The following is a 14,956-nucleotide window of genomic DNA, read 5'->3' on the forward strand; positions in this document are numbered from 1 at the left end:
AGTGCAGTGTTGCATGGGCGATAATGAGCAGTAGTGAAGGAAGTGTGAATCAACAAGGGGACTGGAGATGATGGTCTGAACCTGTTGTAGATAGAGCAGGTTCTGTATAGAGTATGATGTGGTGACAGGGGTGTAAAATTGCACTGGAAGGTGATGTTGTGATAATGTTAGTGCAGGTATGGGACTTGTGCAAATGGAGTTGTTGTGGTAGCAACAGGGATTGTGGATGCTGTAAGGGGGTGCTGAATGTAGATTACTCAAAGCAAACAGGCTTAGAGACCCCTAGAAAGAATGCCAATATATATTGAACAAGTGAAGGATCTTTTGCCACCAGCTCATTCACTCCAAATCCCAACACACCATCCATGCGAGGAAAGCATACGCCAGTCTGAATGCAGGCACTCTTGGCTAAGAGTGAACGTGTGAATTCTTTGTCATTTGCATAATGAGCATCACAAAACCAGGTGTGACAACCCTTTGTGCGTGTTTTTCCAGGCATCCCTTGACCAGGAGCGAAAACAAAGGAAATACAAACCAAGTGGAACCATTCTATATCGCTAAGATCTTCAGGAGATAATGCAGCACAAGGCCTCTTTGCATGTTGGTTGTGATCACCCGCTGACAGAGTCTCATACATACCTTTCAACTGTTGACTCCTCTGCAAGCCTATTTGCTCAGCATTAAGCTCCATCAGTAGCACAACCTTTCTTGCCTTTATATCCCTATTGTAGAATCCATCACCTCATTCCAACAGCCCTTATTCGCTAGAAAGTGACCAGTAGATGACATAACTCCATTGAAGGCTTTGAGCAGCAGCACCAAGTTGCCTCCTTTAACATGTTTCATGGCACTCTTTCCTGGCTTTGGAGTTCAAAATCCATATCCCAACACGTAACAAATGGGCCTTCATTTTCTTTTCCTTGGCAAATCCAAGATAGAAAAATAAAACTCAGATCATTGTTTAGTGAATCTCTGATTCTTGGAGTTAATTCCTTTTTCGCTTTTAATACCCAGAAAGAGGAAAAGAAAAGTCCCAAAGTCGACAGCTTTGACGCTTGGTGTGCGCTCAAGCGACCATGATAAATAGGGAAAACCAACCTTGTTTCGTCATACCACCTATAGAAGAATGCTTGATTTGCATGGTATGGAACTAAAGAAACAGATTTGAAGGAAAACATCTTTACAATAACAAACTGATCAACTAGGAGAGTGTTTTAAGCCAAAAAGAGGAAAAGGCATCAACAAAGCTCTGCTCCAGCTACCACAAAAACTGCAACACCAGCATGAAAAAGCATTGTTGCAAGACCAGAGGCAGCTAGTGATTTATTAAATGCAAAGAAAGCTCAGCCTAAGATGACCACCATCACTGCCGATTCCCACGACAATGTTGTTTATAGTAAATTCTTCAAACACGCATCACTAAAAAAAATGAGTGAAAATGGTGGGAACGCTCAACTTCATAGAAGTTGGCACAATAATTCCATAAAAGCAAATAGAACAGATAACAGAGTACTGTCTTCTTCCCCCAGTTGCACTGGAGTTGGTTTTGTCCCTCTGTTCTTGTTTTTCTTCAACAATGATAAATGGAAGATAAACGAGAGAAAGAGAGAGATACGAGATCGGGACTACAGTTGTAGGTGTGCCGCAAGTGTTGTAGCAATGGTGGAGCGAGATGTGTGTGCTTAAGGTGTTGAAAACACACAACAAAATGAGTATGCTGTGAATCATAATGAAATGACAGATAACTCAACGCAGAACAAGAAATACATATACTATAGATCAAAAAATTGAGGAAATGAAACGAATAAGGTATCTATAAAGCATTAAATTGAATATGATGAAATATATGACTGCTGAATGAGGAAATCAAGCGGAGGAAAGAGACTTTAAATCATCAACAGATGATGATTTAAAGTTTTCCCAATATTTCCAATAACCCACTCACGATGCCACAAAAGAATATTCAAATCGAGAATATGATGAGTCGTGTGCTTCCTAAGGAACAAGATATACATTATTCACATGAATTGAGCCATATACAGCAGCAAGAAAAGACATGGTGGAAAAAGGGAATCGAACGTGTATGCTTATGATGATTTGAATACCATGATGCAAAATGAGGTTATGATGCTAATGAGAGGCAAATCTACTAAAATTAGTAAAGGAATACAGAAAATAACAACAATAAATAAAACTAACAACAAATCAAAAGGGATTCTACAGCAATAAACAGTAATTTGAAGGTTCAAAGAAACAGAAAGAAAATGAAAAAGGGAAAAAAAGAGAGAGAGAAAGAGACAGGCTCATGCCAACAGCAAGGTATGGTCGTATACTATAATGAAAATTCAAAAAAAAAAGGGGGTGGATAAAAGCATAAATAAGATATCTGAATCGCATAACCAGAGAGAAAATGTAGGAATGCATCCATTCCATTAATATCGCAATATGCAGGTTGATCATGCTCTATGCAGATTGACACTGCAAATTATGCGCTCAAAAAGAAAAAAAAAGAAAGCAAAAGGAAAATAATTGATATTATATGAGAATCGAAGTAAGAAAATACTTGAAATAGCAATCTTATGGAAAAGCCAAAGGGTAAGAGATAACTCTTACCTTGGATCGATAGAGGCCGAGATTACAAAGGGTGACTCCTCTGTGTGTGCCTTCTGGATGGCCTTTTCCTCACCAATAGGAGAAGAGCAGAACCAGAGAAAAGGGGGGAAACACCAGAGGAGGAGGAGAAGTGCAGAGGAGTGCGATGATGGTGGGGTGAAAGACGGATGATATCACTTAATGGGCGAGATGTGTGACAAGTGATGGTGAATTGCCAACGAAAACACACGCCACATAGATGATGTAAACGACATATTATCCGAAATGGAACCATGTGATGCCAAATAAATAGATGCTGGAAGAAAACACTTATAGAGCAAGAAGATAAACATGAAAACGGAGAGGAATAAGTGATGAAGGAAAAACAAGAAGTATAATGCAGAGAATGACAATGTTGAAATGATCTTAAACAGACTATAGGAAAGGAAAAATACCATAAACAACAATAAACCGAGAGAAATTTAAATAAATGAAATACAGAAGTAGGAGAACAAAATATTGGAATACGATGATTCCCTCGATATTTCAAGTCTGTAAATCGATTTGCTATATGCAAATCGAGGTTACAGAGAGTGCGTCAATGGGGCCAAAAATAAAGAAACCAAGAGACGAATCGGAAAAGCAAAGGGGGAAGAATGCTTACCGAATTGATTTATCTTATTTGAAGCAGGAGAGGTGCCTCCTGTATTCTTGCTTGCGGGAACTCTGATCGATTCTTTCAGAAGATGGAAGAGGCTGAGACTTCTTCAATTGTCCAAAAGGGGAGCACCAGAAGAGGAACGGAACAGGGGAAGAGGAAGAAGGATCGAGAAGAGCCAATGCGGGGGTAAAGAGCGATGTAGATGAAGGGCCTACGACTCTCTTTTTATAACGGAAAACCATTAGAAACTTTTCAAAATCAGTCCTTCCTACTTTTGAAAATTTTCAAAATAGTGGTTGTTTTCAAAAAGGTTTCTCAAAAGAGTGGTTTTCACAAAAACCCGATTTTTAAAAAGGAGCTTTAAAAGGCCATTTTTTGTATTTTCTTTTTTGATTTTCTTATTTTTTTGTGTTTTTAAAATAAAAACTTCAAAACTATGAGAAAATGAAGGATTTTAAACTATTTTTGCAAAATTTAAAAAATATTTATAAAAGAAGGGTTTTCTGAGAATTCAGAGTTAAACTTTAGAAATTTCTTCAGAAAACAGGTTCAGATCCAAGGTTGTGAGAAAGTATTCAAGTTTTGGATCTCAAATCGAGGAATATAGAACAATGGATCCAAATGAACACCAGATGGACTGTCTGGGCCATTCAGAAACTATTTTTTGGTATTTTTATAATTTTGATTTGAAAATTGGATAACGAGGCTCAGATTGGATTTTGATACTGAATCCGGATCCAAAATCGAGTCAGATATAGAAAATGGATTCTGGTTTCAGTGAATCCAAGAAATAACTAGAATTTTGATCAAAACTGACTTAATTATTCAGAAAATGGGGGCCAGAGGCAAAAAGAGGATTTTTATAAATTTTGAAAATTTTGGGGTGTTCACAAGGATTCAGGGTTTGGGGATTGCGGTTTAGGCTTCAGGGGTTTAGGGTTTAGGATTTAAGTTTAGGGTTTTAGGGGTTTAGGGTTTAGGGTTTAGGGGTTTAGGGTTTAGGGTTTAGGGTTTAGGGTTTAGGGTTAAGGTTTAGGGTTTAGGGTTTAGGGTTTTAGGGTTTTAGGGTTTAGGGTTTAGGGTTTAGGGTTTAGGGTTTAGGGATTGGAGTTTAGGGTTTTAGGGGTTTAGGGTTTAGGGTTTTGGGGTTTAGGGTTTAGGTTTTAGGCTTTAGGATTTAGGTTTAGGTTTAGGGTTTTATGTTTTAGGGATTGGGGTTTAGGGTGTAGGGTTTGGGGTTTAGCGTTTAGGAGGGTTTAGGGTTCAGTTTTTTGGGTTTTATGTTTTAGGGATTGGGGTTTAGGGTTTAGGGTTTAGGGATTAGGGATTAGGGATTAGGGTTTAGGGTTTAGTTTTTTGGGTTTTATGTTTTAGGGATTGGGGTTTAAGGTTCAGTTTTTTGGGTTTTATGTTTTAGGGATTGGGGTTTAGGGATTAGGGATTAGGGTTTAGGGTTTAGTTTTTGGGGTTTTATGTTTTAGGGATTGGGGTTTAGGGTTTAGGGATTAGGGATTAGGGATTAGGGTTTAGTTTTTTGGGTTTTATGTTTTAGGGATTGGGGTTTAAGGATTAGGGTTTAGGGTTTAGTTTTTTGGGTTTTATGTTTTAGGGATTGGGGTTTAAGGTTTAGGGTTTAGGGTTTAGCATTTAGGATTTAGGGTATAGGTTTTAGGTTTTAGGGTTTAGGCTTTAGGATAGAGTTTAGGGATTTAGGGTTTAGGTTGTAGGGTTTAGGGTTTAGGGTTTACGGTTTACGGTTTACGGTTTAAGGTTTAGGGTTTAGGAAGTTACCGCGACAATGATATGTCTTTGTGAATGATATCGATATATAATATCGCGATTGACGAGCTTTGAGTTTTAGGTTTTTGAGTTTTTGGCTTTAGGGATTGGGGTTTAGGTTTAGGGTTGATGAGCTTTGTCTATGTGAATGATATATCCTATCATGATTTACATAATGACTGATTAATAAAAGGCGAAAAACTAAAACAATAAAAAATTTGAGACGATGTTTAGAGTAGATAAAGTAAAAATCAAGGTTACTTCTTAAATACAAATCGATTTATAACTTGATACCGATTTAAGTCACAGTTGAAAATCGATTTCACTGCAACGATTTATCCTATCGTCATTTGTTTTTACGAGCTTTGTCTCTGTTAACGATTTTCCTATCGCGATTTACACAATGACTGCTAAAAGACGAAAAAGATGATGAAACAATAAATCGACATGATGTTTATTGGTAATGTGAACGATTTGTCCTATCACGATTTGTTGTTATGAGCTTTGTCAATGTGAACGATATGTCAAGAAAAATAATAAATAAATCAACATGATGTTTAGACTTAGTAAACTACAAATCGAGACTTAGTTGCAAATCAATTTCACTTTAACGATACGTGCTATCGTGATTTGCTTGATACGTCCAATCGCGTTGACTAGTTTTGTAAAATGCAGATGAAATGACAGTTTTTAATTTAATTAATGCATAATGCAATTTATTTGCTCATGCTTTTTAAAAACTGGTGGTATTTTTTTAAAAATGGCGGTATGTGAAATGATGTTTCCTTTTTATATGAATGACACGTCTCACAAGTTCAGGACAGTGTTGCTTCGCTTTGTTTCATGAACAAGGAACAGACAAACCATTTTTTCCTTTATAAAGGACTTGTTCGTGAATCGAACATATAACCTACTTCGTCGTAAAGGGGTATCGATGTTGAGGAAGGAGAAGACGACAACTACATGACCAATGATGGTGAATCAGGCGTATATTTTCTAAACCTCATGATGAGTTTCTTCAAAATTTATCTCTTTTATGGTGTATATTCGATTTGTGTTGTGTACTGTAGAAAAGAATTTCAATATCGATTCTTGAATATTTTGCTAATGTCAGTGGAACATCCACAAAAAGCAGTGTCCGAAAACTTAGCAAAGAGCTTCAAGATAACATCAAACAATTGCAAAACGAATTTGCAGAAGGAAACACTATCAGTAATTTTATAGGTATGAAACCACTATCAATTATATATTATGTATGTCATGGGTATGTATGTTAACACATGCATATTTGTTGCAAACAGACTATATCTGATTTCATTATGTATATTCAAAGCAATGCAACAACCAATACTAGATGCATCGTCACCCCTTATTTCATAGTATATTGGTTCTCTTATATGTTTATTTTCTTTTTTTATTTACTCTTGTTGCTTCGTGTTTTAACCTTACTATTATCATTGTTTGTTCAACAGAGTTTCGTTCGCCGATTGCTAAACTCCATTGGATTTCAAGATGGACTACCATACTGAGGTAACAATGATCAATGCGGAGACTTTTGGTCAAGTGAAAAGGTAAGTGAAGAAACCTCTTGTCCAAGGTTTAGGCATAACAGTCCTAACACGATTTGTACTATCGATTTGTAAGATATTTTATCAATTTGCAGATATTGATTCCTACACTCTCGCAAACTGCTCAGCATTGGCTCTTATACGTGATGGATTTACAGAAAAAACAAATATGGTGCTACAACTCATTGGACTTTCACACTGGTGTACATCGTGATATTTTGCATTTGGTATGTTTTCATCTATAAGGCTATTGTATCATGGACAGTGAGGAATTTACTTGCTTCTGCATTAACCACAGGCGGAATTCATTAAAGATGTTTTGGGTGTTGACATTGGCGAGTGGAGGTTTCACTCAGCAAACGATGCTCCTTTATAAAATAATGGCATTGATTGTGTGTATTTGTAATAAAGTATATTAAAGCAATATACAATGGACGAGAACCTGATTTCGACATTATATGCTCTTTATTATCCTCTATTATTGGGAATTCAATTTATATATTGGTGTCACGTTGCATTTTTGTTGCATGATGATATACCTAGATTTCACACAGAACTATGCAAAAATTTGACAGAGTTTCTAATTGCGGAAGAGAAAAAAAACTTAGCCGGCAAGAATACCTAGAAGGCAATGAACGACGTGACCCCCCCAGAAGTAATATGATGTACATCGACTTTTAACAGATTTTATAGACTATACAACCAAATTTTGTATACAAATTTTGTAAGACTGTATATAAATTATGTAAATCTCTCTAGGTTAAAATAAATAAATTTTCAATTTTACTAAACACGCCAATAAGTTGGACTGTTATTTATAGTAAAGGCAAATCGTTGTTATGTTTTCCCTTTATAAATGAAAATCGCAAAAGCGATTAGCGTTGTGTACAGTGAAAACGAGTTGTTTTTTGTAACATGACATTCTATAAGTGTAGCACACAAATGTCACCGAACAAATCGTTCTAATGATCTGCTTTCGTAAATTAAAATCGAACAAGCGTTTATATAAGGCTGAAATGATTTACATAAACATTGATAAACGGCTGAAATGATTTGCACAAACATTGACCGTGCACTTTACAGTGATTTGTACTCATACACAGTGCGATTTTTATCTAGTTGTGGCCGACATATACGTCATTGTGTAAATCATTATACCATCGTGATTTCCACAATGACGTCTATCTTTTAGACAATGAGCTTTGTCTAAGTGAACGATATGTACCATCATAATTTAGATAATGATGTATGAAGGCTATGTGGTATCACGATTTGCTTTTATGGACTATGTTTATGTCAACGATATTTCCTAATCGCTTTTACGGGCGATTGAGGTTTAGGGTTTAGGGTTTGGGGGTTAGGTTTTAGGTTTAAGGATTTTGGCTTTTACTTCAACGATACAAAATGAGTTAACTTCTTAAATACAAATCGATTTTGTTCACAAAGACAAACAAAGACATAATGTTCTCACTGTAACTTCGTAACTACAAATTCACATGATTTACAATCACATTCATATATAAAAAATATTAGTATTTAATTACAATATCTAAGGGAGGACATTTTTGTCAAACGCATATCTATCTTTTAGAGACTCCCATTTTTATAAAAGAGATCACCAAAATATTCATATTGTTTATCGTTGAGTTCATTTCCTGCTACAAAGTGATTTTATGTGCAGCTGAGGATACATCCTCTCCAAAAAAAAAAATCTCATTAGTAATGGCAGCCCACTGCACCATTTTTCTTAGACTGAGGTTGATTCTTAGAGACTCTAGCAATAGTGCACTCTTGAGAATATGCTTTACAAACTTCAGCTCAGGCATTGTCCTCTTGGAGGAGATGATGGGCTACATGATAAATCGCTTTTACGTATTTGTCATGAAGTATATCGAAGATTAGGCAGATATTTTTTCAACTATGAAGTATGGTTTGCAAACAATGGAGGGTCTGACAGTAGGAATAGATCAAATAGATGGACATCAGCATCACCCATATCTTGCAGAATATTTGTGCTTGCTTCGGTATGGCAACAACAATTGAAGATGATTATGGTTGTTACACAACTCTTTCCTCACTGCATGAAACAAGTACGTTATCAGCAACAAACCCCATCTATCAAGCATAGGTAGAAGAAACACAAAAGAACAAAGAATAAAAATAATTACAAGGAAGAAGAAGAAAGAGAAGAAGAAAAAGAAGAAGATGAAGGCGGAGTAGAAAAAAGAAGAAGAAGAAGTTGTGTTGCCGCAGAAAAGAAAGAGGAAGAGAGGTTAAATAGATTAGGGTTTTAGACCTGAACAATGGGTCGGGTTGGGTAGGGTAAGGTAGGGTTTTATATATTGATTTATATTAGGGTTTTACATTTTGCAGGATTTTACGCACGTGTACACAAATCGACATGATGTTTAGACTTAGTAAAGTACAAATCGATTTAAGTAACAGTTACAAAACGTTATGAGTAAATCATGATATTGCATATTGATATCATTCACATAGACAAACAAATACATATCGTTGTTGTAGTTATTTCATAAATACAATTAGACATCCCGATAATTATCTACTTGTGATGATATCTATTTTTTTTATGATAATGGTCATGTATTTTATCTAAGCCAAACCATTATGGTCAGGTAAAAAAGACTAGGTTTTTTCGTAAATGATTGCGGTTGTAAATCACATCGATTTGTAGTTTTAAAGTTATCGCGACAATGCTATATCTTTGTTAGTCTTTGTGAACGAAATTGATTTGAATTTATAAAGTTACTGCGACAACGATATGTCTTTGTTAGTCTTTGTGAATGAAATCGATTTGTATTTATAAAGTTACCTCAATTTGTATCATTGAATTATTCTCGATTTGTTCTTTACTAAGTCTATACATCGTGTGGCTTTGTTTATTGTTTTTCTTTTTGAACATTTATTAATCAGTCATTTCGGCCATTGGTCATGATGTATTGTAACTAGATACTAATATTTTTGGTAAATAAATGTGGTTGTAAATAACGTTGATTTGTATTTAAGAAGCTACTGTGACAACGATATATCTTTGTTTTTCTTTGTGAACAATATCGATATATAATATCGTGATTTACTCATCGATTTGTAACTGTTACTAAAATATTATTTCTATAAAAAACATAAATTGGTATCATACTGTAAATCACTTCGAATTTACCTTAATTTTTTTTTGTTGAATTTCACGTCAATTTGTTCTTGCACTTTTATCGCAATTTGTACTCATGCACATTGTGATTTTCATCCAATTGTACAAATCAATATACACATGGCAAAATATATTACAAATCGATACGAAAATGCAGCATAATAACTTAAAAAATGATATTGACTAACAAAACAATATCTCACAAATTGGTATTATGTTACTACAACCGCGATTTGCGATACATTGCATATACTGAGTGAATGGGTGATACCAGATGGGATAGAGGCCCTCCCATACAATATGGATGATACAGTATATGTATAACAATTTGTATATATGAAGGCTAGATGAGACAACGATTTTCATTAATTATATAAGCATTGAGCAACGACGATTTACCTACAGTATCAAAATTGTAGCTCTGTAGGCTATATGAGACAACGATTTACACATGTGAATGATACATATTACAATGATTTATATATGTGAAAGATACATTATTAAACAGAATTCACACGTGATTGTTGTGTTCCACAACTTTTTGGATGAAGCCATTATCATGAACGATGATCCACAAAAATATTAACAATTCTATTTTTATGGCTCACGATTCATGAAAATGGCTTCATCCAAAAACTTTTTCTTAATAAGATCACCCAGTGTATAAGCATATTCACCATCTGTTTTGTTAAACTCTTAACAAATCCGATAATATAGAAATTGGGTCATGCAAAGAGGCATAACAACTAACTATGATAAGACTTAAACAGAAATCACATGTGATTCCTGTGTTCCACAGCTCGCTTTCGAATTGATCTGAGTCTGTCATGAAACAGAACAATATAAGACATTACATTAAGTTTCACAAGAAATGCAAACATCCACCCAACATTGATTACATACCAAAAGACTTGTAAAATTAAAGTTATCGTTCCAGAAAAAATAGTTGGGAGGATTGAAGGTCACAACATTGTAGTGCACGTCTGTAGGGCATTACTGCATGTTGAAAATTATACAAGTTAAATATTGATAAGCTGCATGTAATGCAATTTACATGTGAAGCAATATAATGTATTACATACCTGTTCATGCAAAGGGCTTGGTTGCTTTTTCTTAGAGGTTGGTTGTTTCTCGGATATTTTCTTGCCAACCAATTCTAGTGCACCCTTTGTCCTTCGACGACTACGATTAGAGGTAAATTTTCTTTTGATACCTTTTGTTAGGTGAATTTTTTCATCATAATCTACAACGTTCAATTCTGACTAGTTAAAGATGATGTTTATGCTTCGGCGCAACTTCTCATAAGTGTAAAGAAAAGCATGATTTTCACCTCCATTGTTCGCTCCCATTTTTTTGGACTGGTCATTATGAGCTGCAACAGACTGATGGTGAATTAACTGCACATTTTCAAGTAACTTCCATGACACTTTTCTCATGTATACATAGGTTTCTTCACTTTTCGATGTCAAATCGGTAACATGCATAAGTAACCTACATAATTGTTGGTAACGGGAGGCTATGTGGCACTTCTCATCAACACCAGATTGACTGACATTATTTGTATCTATCAGTTCAATCTTTGCTTGTCTCATTCATCTTCACATTAAATATGACTCAGGTATTTCTTATATCTTCTCTTGATTAAGTGCCTTTAATGCATGATGACATAAAATACCTTTGAATTCATATATTTTGCACGTACATTCAACTATTTCGTTGTCAACATTATACGTAACATGTGCTTCTTGCCTTTTCGGATGCTCTTCACCCTCCCATACAATATGGTATTTCTGCATATTCTCAGTTTGCACGCATCCTTTTATGTTGCAATTTATAACATGTATAACCTCTTTATTAATCCAATCAAATACAGTTAGTATATATAGATCTGCAAGTCGCATCAATATTTTTGTGCCCAAAGTTACAGGGCGCGTGTTAAAGCATTTCACATCTTGTTCAAGCTCATTCTTTCTAAGACCGTCTATAAATAATTCATATTGTTCCATGAAGCGAAACATTGTTAAACAGGAATACAAGTTTTCTTCAGTATGGCATGAATAGATTCAACTCTTTGTGTACTTATCATACATGAACAAAAGTATTGTCTTCCATATGCCAATGCCCACTTCTCTTTGTCAGCATATAAATTTTGTAACCACACACAGTCTTCAAGGTTGTACATCTAAATCATTTTCTCCCAATCAAACATAAAGGTGACCTTGTCTACGCTCTCAAGTACACACCTTGAAAACTTTTTATCAAACCCTGTCTTCTAATTAAATATGTGTCCTATGTTCTTTACGATATTTTGAAAGATATGTAACAAACATAGGCGATGATGTGCATCTAGCCATACATGAGACATTGCAGCCACAATTGCGTGATCATCATCTGTGAGTATAACTTCACGTTGTTTCTCATTCATTGCTTGTGTTAATACTCTAAACAACCACTCAAATCTTTTCTTGGTCTGGTCATACAAAAAAAGCATCGCCTAATATACAACTCTGTGAGTGATGGTTCACTCCAATAAACTGCGCAAATGGCCATTGTTCAGTATTATTCTTCACTATTGTATAAAAAACAAACACATCATTGAAGCATTCATAATCAATTCTTGACTTTGAATATGCCTAAAACATACTCACAGCATATCCATCTTTATCCAGTTACATTGCACTAAAGAAACCAGGGTCATTATTTGATTTTTTCTGTAAGTAATCAACCAAAGAACATATTTCTTCATTCTTTATGTTATCTGCCCTCTTTCTTCTCAAGTGGTTTCTTAGATCCATAGGTGTAAATGACACATTCTTGTGACCACCATCTATGTACGTGCACAAATTGTATGTCTTTTTTGGTGCAATGTCAGGGCTATTAGCTATTTCAACAATTGCAGCATGCACTTCAGTTACTTTACGATATGACCTTAACATAGAAGTCATAAATGAATTTGCTAATTCATGGTTATGATCACTGATTAAAGTATGAACTACATATTTTTTCATTCGGAAGTCTTCTTAACATCATTCTCGCTGGACAGCCACATCTTGAATCTGGCTTGCTTCTTATTGGATTTCAACTTGACTTCTTTCAGACTTCCTTAGAACAAACATATGTCTTTCTCACCACGACACCTTGTGCATTTTTTAACTAAGAATACCTTCTAACATTGAAGACAAGTTTTAAGGCATAATCATTATAAAATTTTTATGCAGCTTTCTCATTATTAAATTGTATTCCTTCTACGGGAACAAAGTCAAGTGTACTATCATGTATATTTTCAATGCCTGCACCTTTATCTAGTGTACTATCATGATCATCTACCTCATTATCGAATTGCATTTCTTCTGCTGGAACATTCAAGTCAAGAGTGAATCCAATGCATGCACCCTTCTTATCATGTGCATCATTAGTGCACATGTTCAGTTCTCCATAACTTTCCAATGATTGAGATAGATCATCTTCATTGCAACTAGATGATAAGCTCACCACTGTCATAAGCAAGATACCCTTTTGCGTTAAATGAATACCGATAAGGTTAAGCAAGTCAAAGAAATGATTGAATGAATCACAGTATAAAAGCAACAACGATTTCTTATTTGCTTATATTATGCATCGAGTTGTTACTTACCATGCTAATAAAAGAAACAATTTATCATATATGTGTTGACGATAGCGATTCACGTGACAGCGATTTAATTATATTTATGACGTTATGAAGCGATTTCAATAGAAATCGCTAAATGAGCAGTGATTTAAATACAAAAATTGCCATCGCAAGCGTGCAACGATGTATTTCCACATACATACGTTTTAAAATTCTTTCTACAAATATCTTACAAATCGATACTAGAAAACACATAATATCTTACAAATCGATATACATATCACATAATATATTACAAATCGATACGACAATTCAGTATAATAGCTTACAAATCGATACTACAAGACACATAATATCTTACAAATCGATATGCATATCATAAAATATATTATAAATCAATACAGAAATTCAACATAATAGCTTACAAATTGACACTACAAAACACATAATATCTTACAAATTGATATATATATATCACAAAATATATTTCAAATTGATACGAAAATTTAGCATAATAGCTTACAAATCGATATTAACAAACAAAACAATATCTCACAAATCGGTAGTATGCTACTGCAACCGCGATTTGCGATACATTACATATACTGGGTGAATGGATGATACCGGATAGGGTAGAGGCCCTTCCTTGCATCTGTAAACAAGCATTCTTGTCAACAGGTCCTAACGTCTTACAAATATCTTTCATTTTTTAACCGTCAAAAGGACAAGATCCACCTGCAATAACAAAACAACGCTTTAATGGCACTCATGATGACATATGTTCTTCAACAATAGCATGATGACTTGGAAAGGTACTCACGACGCCTTAATGGCACTTGTTGGAATGTTTGTGCATCACTGCTTTCTTCCATACTGCCTAATGACAACGAAAAAGAAGAAAAGACTGTAAAAAGAGATGTCTGACAAATGCCCCTATGATGCCCACCAATGATCGAACCAGTCGATCGCGAACCCGGGAATGATTTATAACACAAGGCAGGAACGAGAAGGCGGCAATGTGTTGTAACACAAGCTAAAAACCGAGGCGGGAACCTGGACTCGAGACCACCGCAAAGGTTGCTCTGGTGGTAGCAGATAACGGTAAAGGGTGCGTCGTCAAAGGGAGATCCTGTTACAGCAGATGGTGCAAAAGTTTACTGCTTAGGGCAAAAATGGAACGTTTGGACTTTGAAGAGTTAACATCATCCTCGACTTTCTGGATGAAGGAAATTTTTGTCCTTTTCTTGAATCATCGTTTCCCTTTTTTTGAATGGAAGACGTTTTTGTCCTTTTCTTGAACCCTTATTTCATGGCGAGAATAGCGGGAAAGGGTACTTAAGTCTTTGCAATCGCACCAGACTCTGATGCTAAGTGATGCCGACACACACGAGAATACGCGCCCCCACGTGCTTATATACATGGCACTCATTCGGACCCCCAAACACGCACTGTAGCAAACAGTGCATCTTCGAGGGAGAACATGCAACACGGTCCCCTGCCCGCCCCCCTTGGTTCCACCCCTTACCTTAAGTCAAATCAAGGGCTCAACCGACATGGGACCAATAAATGTTCGACCC

The 14,956-nt window shown here is 35.5% G+C and overlaps 1 pseudogene; it reads right to left on the minus strand.

The window, feature by feature from the left end:
* Positions 1-253: 253 nt before the first annotated feature.
* On the minus strand, positions 254-691 carry LOC149829446 (truncated basic helix-loop-helix protein A pseudogene; annotated as a pseudogene).
* Positions 692-14,956: the final 14,265 nt, after the last annotated feature.

This window comes from Nuphar pumila, chromosome 8 (genome assembly GCF_984573655.1).
Source record: "Nuphar pumila chromosome 8, dmNupPumi1.hap1.1, whole genome shotgun sequence".
Taxonomy (NCBI): domain Eukaryota; kingdom Viridiplantae; phylum Streptophyta; class Magnoliopsida; order Nymphaeales; family Nymphaeaceae; genus Nuphar; species Nuphar pumila.